Consider the following 12537-nt stretch of genomic DNA (forward strand, 5'->3'; position numbering starts at 1 on the left):
CAAGGGTGCTCCCTTAATATTTGTTCTTGTGCTTGTTTTATTTACAGATGATTTAATCAACAACCTACCCAATTTGGATACCTCATTAACTTCTTCAAACTTTTGCGTTGGTCTATTGCTAATAAGTAAAGGAAATATAATATTCAAGAAATAAAAATACAACAAAAGATAAATGATGTTTGACCCATCAGAGATCTCCCCGCGGCAGCCGAAGGGAGCCACAACAAGGAGGCTGAAGAGCCGCATCCGGCTCCGGAGCCGCAGGTTGCAGACCCCTGCTCTGGAGGGATCAACCAATCTGCGAATGGTGAGTGAGGTTTTTCTTTCAGTTATCTTCCGCTTTATTGTATTTATACAATAACTTCCTATCAACTATTCTGGAACAGAAAAAATCGTGGACTACCCTATCCAAGGATAAGCAATATATCTAACATAACAATAATCTTAAATTTGTTTTAGCAAAAAATGGAACGGGAACTTCACTTTTAGGTTTGTATGATCAGGGAGGTCATTATTACAGAATGGAACAAGCGATGTCCCTTTTACAGTATTGCATTACTTGCCTGATTGCTCAGACGTCAAAGCTGAGTTTTGTATGCACAACATCAGAAATCCCGGTTTCTCTTGTGTGTGCCAGACGGGTTCCATCATCTTGGCACGGCCAATCAAGATGACTGAAGATCATCCTGAAAAGGAAAAAGATAAGGAAGATGGCAGAGCCGATGCTGGAACGAGGATAGGTAAAGCATGTGGATTTAGTTCCACTATTATTGTGAAACTAGGTGTGTTGTGGTGCTATTCATTTTCAATGGCACCTCAATAGGCCAAACCAAGGATCCTGCAATGTAAAATTCACTGATTACAAAAATAGGTATAAGTCTAATTTTTTTTGCCATGGTACATTTTCAGTCTTTTGAAATTATTGTGTTGACTTAATGCAGACCTAAACTAAAAATTTTGCTTGAAATAAAAGGGAAGACAATCCTTTTATATAATATAGAAATCACCTTCCTTATTTTTTCATGAAAAATAGGTAAAGTCCCCTTTCGTCAGCGAGGAACTGATCCAGGAAACCTCTGGAGGGATCAACCAATCTGCGAATGGTGAGTGAGGTTTTTTTTTCAGTTATCTTCCGCTTTATTGTATTTATACAATAACTTCCTATCAACTATCCTGGAACAGAAAAAATCGTGGACTACCCTACCCAAGGATAAGCAATATATCTAACATAACAATAATCTTAAATTTGTTTTAGCGAAAAATGGAACGGGAACTTCACTTTTAGGTTTGTATGATCAGGGAGGTCATTATTGCAGAATGGAACAAGCGATGTCCCTTTTACAGTATTGCATTACTTGCCTGATTGCTCCGGGTTTCAGACGTCAAAGCTGAGTTTTGTATGCACAACATCAGAAATCCCGGTTTCTCTTGTGTGTGCCAGACGGGTTCCATCATCTTGGCACGGCCTATCAAGATGACTGAAGATCGTCCTGAAAAGGAAAAAGATAAGGAAGATGGCAGAGCCGATGCTGGAACGAGGATAGGTAAAGCATGTGGATTTAGTTCCACTATTATTGTGAAACTGTGTAACCATTGTAACTATGGATGACAAAAATTCAAGAGTTAGGTTTTGTATATAATACCCAGTAACCAATACTATCACACAAGCATTATTAATTCAACTTGCTATAGTACAATTCAGCCTCAGCCTAAACCAGTGCCTTACTCCATCTTGTTTGCTACTTACTGTTACCAATCTAAGATACTTTTCTCTTTTGTACTTGAACTGAAATCACTTTGTTGATTTAGAAGTTAAGAAGAAGTTGAATGTATTCTAAATGACTTGTCTGGAATGTCGAGAAGTGTTACTTTGAAGTGTATGCCAGGGCTCAAAAAAACACATAGTAAATTTTTGTCATACATGTACATTTTCTTGTCTTTTGTCTCATTAAAGACTCTACTAGGATAGAAAAGTACCTGCTGATCTGCTAGAACAAATCTGCTTCCCTTTTTTGCGGCACATTTTTATTGTGAATATGCACTGAAATGGCAAGATTTGTCAGACCTGGCCAGCCATCTGTTGGTATAGGGATTGACTTAGGGACTAGTTGTCCTGCAGTGCAAGATACAAACTGGGAGGACTCCTTGGGATGTTTAAATAAGATACAGAACAGTTCTAAATTTCTGACATGATCAATGGGTATTCTTTTCTTTTTAACAGATACATGCTATCAATTGTTTCTTCCAACAGAGATCGAATAAGATAAGTTATGGTTTACATACACTTCAGCCAAAATTCAATATAAAGCTATACTATATATATTTTTTTCTGCTGTATAACCATGTCAACAAATCCTAATTACAACAGCACACAGTGAAATAATGCTGTCAACCATCATATGAAATAAAACATACCACATAAAATATACGTATGCAAAAGAAATCAAAAATGTTTTCACATGTCAGACTGGTTAACTCACAAAGCCAAACATTCACACTTGGCACCATTCTTCAATTCTCCATAATACGTTTGAAATATAATTGAGACATTACATTCAGAGTTAGTGTTTAGCAGTCACAGAACTGGAAAGAGGAAATCTGAAAGTAGATGGAACAGAGCATTTGAGATTACTGGAACACCCGGTCGTCACAGCAGGTTCACAAAATGAGAATGTTACTAGTTTCCCCTTCTCACCATTCCAAGCTATTATTTTAGGAACAAAGCCATCACCTTAAATTCCAATGCACGGAATAAAATTTGTATTGAATAGACAGGAACAAAATGAATATTATATGCACAGGTGGTAAATTATACAGCATGTGCATAATTCAACTGGCCAGAAAGTTTAATATTTTGTTTATTTGGCTCACTCTGTTTTTGGCTGTGCCCTATATTTCTGAAACTTTTCAATATTATGAATCCATTTTCTTAACATGGTGCCATAGAGTATAATTTCACTGTTCTGCATCATAAATAAGGTATTGTAACAAATTACTAAATATACGTCTTTTGAAACCTAATATTAAAGAAAAAAAATAATAAAGAAGAAAGTAAAGATACAAGGTCTGCTTAAAACACGTGAGCCCTTTTACCTATTCTATATAACTGTGTTAATATTAAAAAAGGAAAACTTAAAGTAATTTTTATACTAACCTTTTTTTCAACTTCCTCCAGAGCACCTAAGTGGGGGTGAAGGTTTGTTTTCAACTGTATTGCAGCATTTGTCTGATGAATGGCACAGTATTTGTTGAGCTAACCTTGCAATTTGCAAAGTCTGTTTCCATTTGAACAAACAAAATAGCAAAATCTAAAAAAAACAAGTTGGAATGGTACAATTTACCAGGTAATTCTGAGTTTTATGGAAAGCAGAATTCCATATACAATGTGTTTTTGTGGATGTTTAACAAATATGACCCCCTGGGGAAAAATCCCTTTCCTGACCACTCCATGTCAGCTCCATGTCAATTCTTTTCCACTCTCAGGACCTAACTGGATAAATTCAAGGCGGTCCATTACCTAGTGTTCCTTCTTTTTTTGTGTAGCCACCTACCTGGCTGGAGTAAATCTCTGGCTGTCCATGGTCTAGGTGAAGTCCTGTCTGTGTGGTGGCTAAAGGTTACTTTGGAAGGGAGCCCCACTGCTGGTCCCCCAGAGCATGGTATGGTGCTTGATAAATTTAGGCAACAAATCTTAACACACACCATCTCCATCTGTGGGTCAGAGGTATGGGAATCTCTCTATATATTTGGATCATATTGTGAATCCTGTAATCCACCTAAAGGATGAAAATGAGATGAAAATTTTGTATCTTTTATGTATACCATCGGATTCTTGTATGTGGAGCCACAGGCACAATACATGAATAAATACCTTTTCCTTAAAGAAGCAGACTTGCTACGGGAGTACTGTGTGCAGACAAAAGCAGGTGTACCTTGTATTGCAGACACGAGTGCACTGAGTGTGATAAGTTCTGTGTTTGCTGCAATTCTGGAGGTGGAGGATCTGAATGATACAAGTAGATCTGTTTATGCTCTGTGCTAAGACTCCTAATGATACATAAAGGGCCAATTTAGGAGGCCTGCTGTTGATAGAGAAAAGGATGCATGTAAAGAGCTCATTGTTACAGGGGATAATTATCCCTGTGCCTTGGGAATAATGTTTCATGGGTGTTTCTTCCAACAGATTCCTCTTCATTTCACAGTTCTTCTGGTCCTCCTCTCAGATCCCCTGTTGCATCCAAACAAAAAAGCAGCACCTGGTGTCCTGGATCTTGAAAGGAAAAAGGTGGATTCACCTAGGCTGCTATGAATGGATGGCGAAAACCCATATAAAGTCACTATTACCAATACCATCTTTATTCAAGTTTTGAAATAATTTTGAGCCTTTGCGCTCTCCTTGTTAGTAGGGGTTTCCATTATGTAATAGCTAGCACTCTGGACTCAAAATCCAGCAATCAGAATTCAGAATCCTGTTGGACCTTCTTTTTAGATTTAACGTCCTGCATGATTCTATGATCAAGTTGTGTGTTACTGCCACTGAGCTCATTGAGACCCAGCAGTTGCTTATGATGTGGTGCGTTATCCATAGGTTTTGCCAAACACTATTTGAACTGTGTTCTCACAAATGCAATTTACTCTGGACCTTCTTTAGGTGTAGGACTTGGGTTCGTTACACTGAAAGGTCAGGGTTCAGATGTCTTATCATTCACGGGTTACTGTTGGTCACTCAACATCTTAATTCATTCAATTCCTTATGGCAATTTAGGAAAATTAATCCCCCAGGAAGCTAGATTACTAGAAGGGGACTTATCTTGTTCTTGATTTTGCTTGTATTAAACACATTCAGTCCAGGGTCAAGATCTCACTAGGCATGGGCAAACTATGGGCCGGGGGCTGTATACGGCCCAATTAGGTTGTTTCTCTGGTCCTTTGGCCTAAAGCTCAGTCATAGCATGTCTTCTTCCTGCACAGCTCCTTACACCAACTGTAAGGTGGCAACCTAGTCTCCTGCTCACACATTATGTTATTACCGCAAATACCTAGTAGCCTTAACTGCTGTTAGTTTGGGTCAGGAAAGGTCTGTCCACTGGTTTCCTTGTGATCCTTAGCTATTTTTGAACTTCCCTTTCTGGGTGTGCTAGTTATTTCCCATCATGTGCTGACATGAAGCTGTCAGAAGAAAGCATATTCTTACTTACCATATCTTTCCTTTCCTGATAAGCTCCATGTCAGCATATATACATATATATAGTTACTGAACAATAGGAGTATGGAACGCCTTGAATTTATCTAGTTAGGTCCTAAAAGTGGAAAGGGATTACCCCATTGTGCGTTAACATGGAGCTTATTGAGACAAGATATGTAAAGGAACATCCCTAGCTGTCTAGAAAAGTCAAATATTATGGTTTGACAATGACATGGATTTCTTGACCAACACCATCCACTAGTTTCTGAACAAACTATTAGGCATGCTAATATATTGCAGAAAAATGTAAGGCTTTTGGTATAGCTACTAACAAAGTAAAAATAAATCAATGCCGTGTGATTAACAGCCAAGGGAGATATCTGTCACCAGAGTTATAGCAGTTAGTTTGCTAAAATTTCAAAGATAGATTCCAACAAATATCTGTATTTGTAAGCTCTGAGACCTTGCCGCAGAACTAATGGTGGCCTCACTAGGCACCAATCTATGTAGCTTTAAAACAGGATTTGGATGTTTTAGAGTGTGGTGTTGCCCACATTAGGGACTTCAAAAAGCTAGAGATTTTTGGCCAGTTATACTTTAAAGTTTATATGTTATGCTGGATATATCACTGGATATATCACTCCAATATGAATAGACACCAGAATTTCTAATGCCCATAATCATGCAGACCACCAATAATCACAAACAGACATTAGCTATTTCACTTGTTATTTGGATACTACTTTCTGAAGCTTCTTTTTTGCTTCATAGTATTGTGCTGTAAAAAAAGGTTAAAGGGAAAGCCCTTCATGGATGAATTCATTACAGAACTAGTCCTGAAGGTGATAGGCCCCTTCTTTTATTGGTCAGTATTGGACACTATTAATCACATAGTAGTGCTCATTCATACTTCACCCAAAAATTAGCTACTTTTAGGAATTCTTGTTAGTTTGAAGATTATGGAATTGCAAGCACAAACTATGTAATCAAGCTTTGTCATCACTGAATTCTATACCTAAGAAACAAAAGTTGCAACTATGATTTTAAATTGGAAAATCAAAAATCTTTTTTTTTTCTTTCGATAAATTTTTATTATATTTTCAAAAAACAATATACATTTAGTACAGGAAAACATAACAGCGTACATACAATAAAAACAGTAGTAAGTACAGGGGGGTACAAATATCAGAATGGACAGTACCTAATATACAATATCTGAGAACTTATGGATTAAAAAACAAAAGAAGAAACCAGGCTAGTATGGAGTAGTAGATCTGGAGACAGTAAACAAGCAGGACCCATCATGGGACCCAATTCCAGAAAACCCTTTTAGCAATGTGGTATCTATGGGGTATCTAATATAGCCATATTGGAAGGCACTCGACAAACAGACAGACAGGACATACATAAACCGGGAAAGTGCGAAAAGGGACGGGGGGGGGCGGGTTGCTTATAGCATGGCACTAGCTCTTGTATGTGAGCACAGATGGAGAGGAAAATTGTCCAAAACCACGCCTATATAGTATATAGTATAAAGAGTGAAATATCAAAATCTTCCTGGAGATAATTCTCGATCCATGGATCCCAAATCCGTCTGAAAATTTGCAAAGGGTTCTAAAGTCTGGCCACCAAATTTCAAAAGTAAAAAATCTTTTATTTCTATTCATTATTAAAATACACATAGGGTGAAAGATGATAGCATTGTTTTCTTGTATATCCATGCAGTACAAGGTTTATATTCTCCATGGTGAGTCATTGTACTCAATGCAGTACTATATTCTGAGCTGTGCTAGAAGGGAATGAAGAAATGATTGGCAAACCAGTAAGAGGGGATACGCATATTTTTGTAACTGTATCAGCACTGATATTAGTGTAGGGTTCAACAAAATAGCTGACTTTGCTCTTTGCAGTAACAATTCATGGCAAAAGGTAACAACTCATGGTTAAACTTTAAAAGAGTTTATAATCACTATGAGAATTTCCATTATGTTGTACAATCACTTTGTAACAAGCACATATTTCATTACACGCAACCTCCCTTGCTCGAAAAAGGTATATAAGATGTTATTACTTTTGCACAATTTCTTACTACTGGCAGGACTGTTGCAAAGTAACATCAAGTTGGACCCAATGGGTTTAAGGCTGAGCAAATATCTCACTACTGATTTTCTTGTTGAGATATCTGCCAGTGTTTTAAAGCTTATATGGCCACCCTAAAAGCTCCACATGGCTTTACAGGCATCTGTTAATCCCTCATGATGATAAGCTGTAAAATATAAACAATACCAAGTATAAAACCAAAACAGTAAACCCCTCCATTTTGAAAAGCTGTGCTTTTCATCGATGGTGTGCTTTACCGCAAAGCCAGATCACTTGCTATTCAAGTGCCAGTTTCTTGTCAGACTCAGTTCATGCTGGCTGTATGTAATTTAGATAAAAGTCAAGAAAAACAGCCTATATAGTTTACATATATGCTGCTAAGTATATCTGATTACACAAGAGCTCTCTGGCATACACAAACACTACTCTATTTGAAATTCAATTTTACTTTATTTCCCTGCCAGTCCTAATAAGCCTCACATGGCCAGACCTCAGCAGATCCTGCAGCTGAATTCGCTTGGCAAAAAGTGAAGGGAAACAAAAGACTATTTGATTCTCATCCCTTGTGCAAATATCCCATATTTTTCCTGTCGAGTCTTCCAAACATCATGTCCCTAAAGAAATTTTAATAAAAAACCAAAGACCAAGTGTTATCATACAGTAATCTATCATTTTCAGCACATAAGAGCTATGTGTTTGTTCTCAGATTTAGTGGTATAACATACAAGAGTCAAGCAGAGAAGAAAAATGTTGGACCAGTGCTATCTGTAAAAACTACGAGTACCCTAAACTGAAAAAGATGTTTCTTTGGTAGATACAGAACAGTTATATAGACTTTATTGCTCTGCTGCACATGGAAGAGGAGCTAACTGCTGCAAGAATTATGTACTGGGCTCAGTTAGTGTCCTGCATACACACAGACAAAGCACAAAGTTGCCAATAATCAGGGGAAATAACATTTATTATGTTTAAAAACCCAGGCCGATCTTGCTCACTGTGTAGGGCAGTCTTGACCTTTTTAACATGGGGAACCCTTAAACAAACGTTCAGTTCTTTAGGGAACCCCTTCTATAATAACGATATCCAAAGCTAACAGTACATTGACATGATGGCCAGTAAAAAGAATGCCAGTTGGAAGAATGTCACCTTTACAGATGGCCAATAAGGTCATTGGTGTCAGTTAATTTGACCTGAAAGTCACAAACTGATCTTTGCTCAAGGAATCCCTGGCAACCTCTGGAGGAACCCTGGTTGAGAAACAAAAGTGTGTAGGGTGTTCATCAAGTGCCACTTACAAGCCAAGAATGTTAATTAAAGCCAAAACAACTTGTCAAATCGTTACAATATTTTTGGTTGGTGTAGCCAAATATTTGTATTGAATTACTGAAGTACAGCTTTCCAACTTTTCTTACATTTTTTATTTACATTTTTTGCTTAGTAATGTGATTTAAAATGTAAAAGTACAAAATTAAAAAAACAAAAACATAAGTAAAAATAAAAGTAAATTTATAGAGTGTAAATACTATAAGTACACAAAAACTAATTACAGCAAGGCATGTAAATGTAATTGTTTACTTTCCACCTGGTCATCTGTTGTCAGTACACAGTGACCGGTAAGTTCATTAGTAACTTAAAAGTTCCCTAACATTATCTTGTTTTTTAATGTGTTACTTTCTATTGTCAAAAAAGCCAAGAAATAGCTATAATACATTGCTTGGACAAATTTAATTTAATTTAAAAATGCAAGGCAAGCTGCCTAATACTTGTAAATGTACTAGGTTCCATTTACCTACAAAATGGCCACTTGGTTGTTTGTTTAGCCAATCCTTGCGTATGTTCCTTTGGCCGCATGACTGGTATGTAGCCACAAAAAGGTGATGACCACTCCTTCCTCTATTTATCCATCTTCTCAGCAGCACCCAACAGAAAGAGACAGTAGAAGTAAATGAACATCTTTGGAAACTAAAAAATATGTGATGGAACTGGATACCTGGATGTTAATATTTGCAATGCTATTCTAAAACATGTAAGCTTTTTAGTACCTTACATGAAAAAGCTTAAAAGGAATCCTTCCAGCTCAGCATTAAAATGAAACTAACTGTTAAAATAAGAAGTTACAAAAAGGCGGGTTTGTTATTGCAAGCAATGTTTCTTCTGCAATAAAACACCCCTGTTTGATGAAGCCAGGATCAGAAACTATAGAAGTTAGGTGCACTACCACTTTGTGGGGCAAAGACGTAGCCATGAATAGTCAAGACTGAGCTTAGATTAGAAACTGAAGAAGCATAAAATGGAGCAGTGTTTCCCAACCAGGATTCAGTGGAACCCTTTGGTTCAATAAGAGATTGCTAGGGGTTCAATATGCAATGAGCAATCCCCAAAGATATTCCCAAATCCCTGGGATCTGCGATACTCGGACTTCCTCCCACCGGTGTTTAGACTTTTACCCCTTGTCCCTAGGTTTTAGTTTTAATCTTCATGTGGTACCTACCTGTACACTTTATGGTTATCCCCAGTCTCCTCCCTAGCTCCTTCTTCCTCCTACTCCCCTTCTATTTCCTTTTATTCTTCTTTCTACTCAGAAATTTCAAACGTATTTGTTTGGCCGGCTAGATGAAGTGGAAAGACATTGACCTTCCTCCCTTTGTAAATCATAACTAGGTTTTTATAGTGAAGTGTATGTTTTTTTTAAAGAATAATACTATTAAAGAAGCTTATCTCTGCATGACACATAACAGAAATACAGGTGTGGAAATACAATAAAAAGAGTAATCATCATGTTATGGCATCAGGAACAAAGAATGTTGTTAAATTAAAATGGTTGATTTGTGTAATTTTTTTGTAAAAATTTGACAGCTAAGGCAGTTGGGCCTAATTCAGTGGCAATGGTGGCTCCCGAAGCTAAGGCAGGTGGACCCCATAGCATGGCACTGATAGACCCCAAATTCCACTGATGGGTCCCAAGTGTCCTACCATGCCTACACCTAAGATGAAGAGCGTTTTTGGGATGAGAGTGATAGGAAATCCAAAAAATAGGAAAAAAAAAGGTAAAACTAATTAACTTATATAACTAACTAAACTTATAAATAACTTTATACAGATAAAGTCCAGGCCAAGATTCCAATCCTAGTTCTGCAATGGGAGAGTGCCAGCCACTAAGCCATTTAACCACCTGGTTCAGTAAATATTTAGGATAAGTAAGTAAATACTTTAAGATAAGCGGGTAAGAAAAAATACCTAAAACATCTTTTGTGAGCTATAGAATATGGCTAGCCATTAATTGAGGATTTGTCCAATGCTGATTTTGAACAAAGTTTTATCATTAAACTATAGAGAAAAGCTAAAACAATAAATTATAACAAAATGTATTAAAATGCTATGTGTGATTTTTATGTAAATCATTTTTACGTCAGTTCTTTCATATAGCCATATAACGTAACTCTTAAAATACTACACTGAATGTTCTTTCAAAATATGAAGATAAAGGCCATTTTAGGATAAAATCTGTTTTTGATCCAACATCACAGCATTGGGTTATATAATACTATTGTCTTCCACAAGCGTCTTGGTGCCCATTTTGAGGTTTATGTGGATGCAATGAATGTCAACAAAGTGACTGTCTCCTAAAATATGTTGTTTTGGATGAGGCACACATATGAATGTTATGTAATGAAAAATGTCAGTTTCTAGGAACTCCTGGCTACTACAAGTGAAATACTAAAAGATAGATAGAAGGGTTGCTTTCTTGCATATACTCCATTGATCCCAAAACCATTAAATAAAATTATACAATAATTTGAAATCTTTTTTTTTTTTTTTTGATACTTTTAAGACTTTTTTTCAATTAATATATACTTTAAAAATGTATTGAAGTTGAAATTAAGAATGTTGCCTTGAAATACATACATGTAACTCTGTCTCAGTGGCAAATTGTAACAAGGTGACTGTCCTGAGTCTAGAAGGGGGTCATGGAGATGCTAAAAGAAGTTCTGTGCTTCCATGAAACTCTTCAGTCAGATTTGGCTTTGGACTTCTTTTTTCAGAAGGTGATGAGCAATGAAAGCATTTGTATTGTATTGTAAAGCACCAACACATTACATATTATAGGTTTTTCTTTGTTATTTGGCAACATTTTTCTAGGACTCAAGGGGTGCTATAAACACATGATAATATTTTTAAATAATTTTGATGAATGGTACATGATATTCATATAATAGGAAATAAGTTCTTTATATAAGTAATTTTTTTATTCTTAATGTGACACACATGACCAAAATACCATCATCTGGCAATCATAATATGCACCTGTTGCAATGGATACCAGGTTTAATGTCCTCATTTAAAGATACCCATAGTATAGCATATAGATGGTATATATGAACTCTCTTGTTGCTTTTTGGTTTCTCTTTTTAGAGCTGTAAAAACATCTTTGTGCCCTGAGCTTTGGGCTTTCTACTCCTGCGCCCGGGATCCAGGAGCCATGTATTTTTGAAATCCTAGTAATGTATGTATTTTTATCTTCACAATTGACATTGTTCATTTAAGCTGCATATATTGATACATGTATGTACTTTTTTCTCCTATTAGACATCATTACTCTTTTTGTTCTTCTAATACTCCTGAGGAAGCAGACAAAGTCTGTGACGCGCGTAGAGAAATTGAGCTCTTTTCATGCTGACCTAATATATTAAAAGAGAGATTGACTGAGCCTTCTTTGTGCTAACCTACTAAACTAGAATGAGCTATGTAATAATAGAGAAAATATTCCAAATTTGCTTCATATCACGTGTTTTTGTTATTTTAATATGTTTTAAAGATGTTGAAATATAATAATGAACCAAGTTTTAAAACACACAACAATCTTGTATTTTATGGCACCTCTTGTACTTGTTCTATGTTCAAAATATGATCATTAGAAACCCCACCTAATAGTAAAAATTCCACCCTACTATCACTGCAGTGAGTGAATCTGGAAAAGAAGAAGTTGCAGAAGATCATCAGAACTGATCTAATAAAGAATGAAACATTTTTGAATATTTTAAGAGTTGATGTTTTATGATGGGCATTGCGGTAACAAACTTAATGCCATCCATTAGGAGTCTGGACATACTTGAACCTAGTATAAAGTTCCAAGTTTGAACCTATTTTAATGTTCTACCAGGATTTGTGCACAAGCCCAGAGGTTACATCTTTCCAGTGTGCTGCTAAGAAATACCCCATTATATTTCCATAACATAAGAGGAAGGTATCCT

The sequence above is a fragment of the Pyxicephalus adspersus genome, chromosome 3, assembly GCF_032062135.1.
Source record: "Pyxicephalus adspersus chromosome 3, UCB_Pads_2.0, whole genome shotgun sequence".
NCBI classification, from domain to species: domain Eukaryota; kingdom Metazoa; phylum Chordata; class Amphibia; order Anura; family Pyxicephalidae; genus Pyxicephalus; species Pyxicephalus adspersus.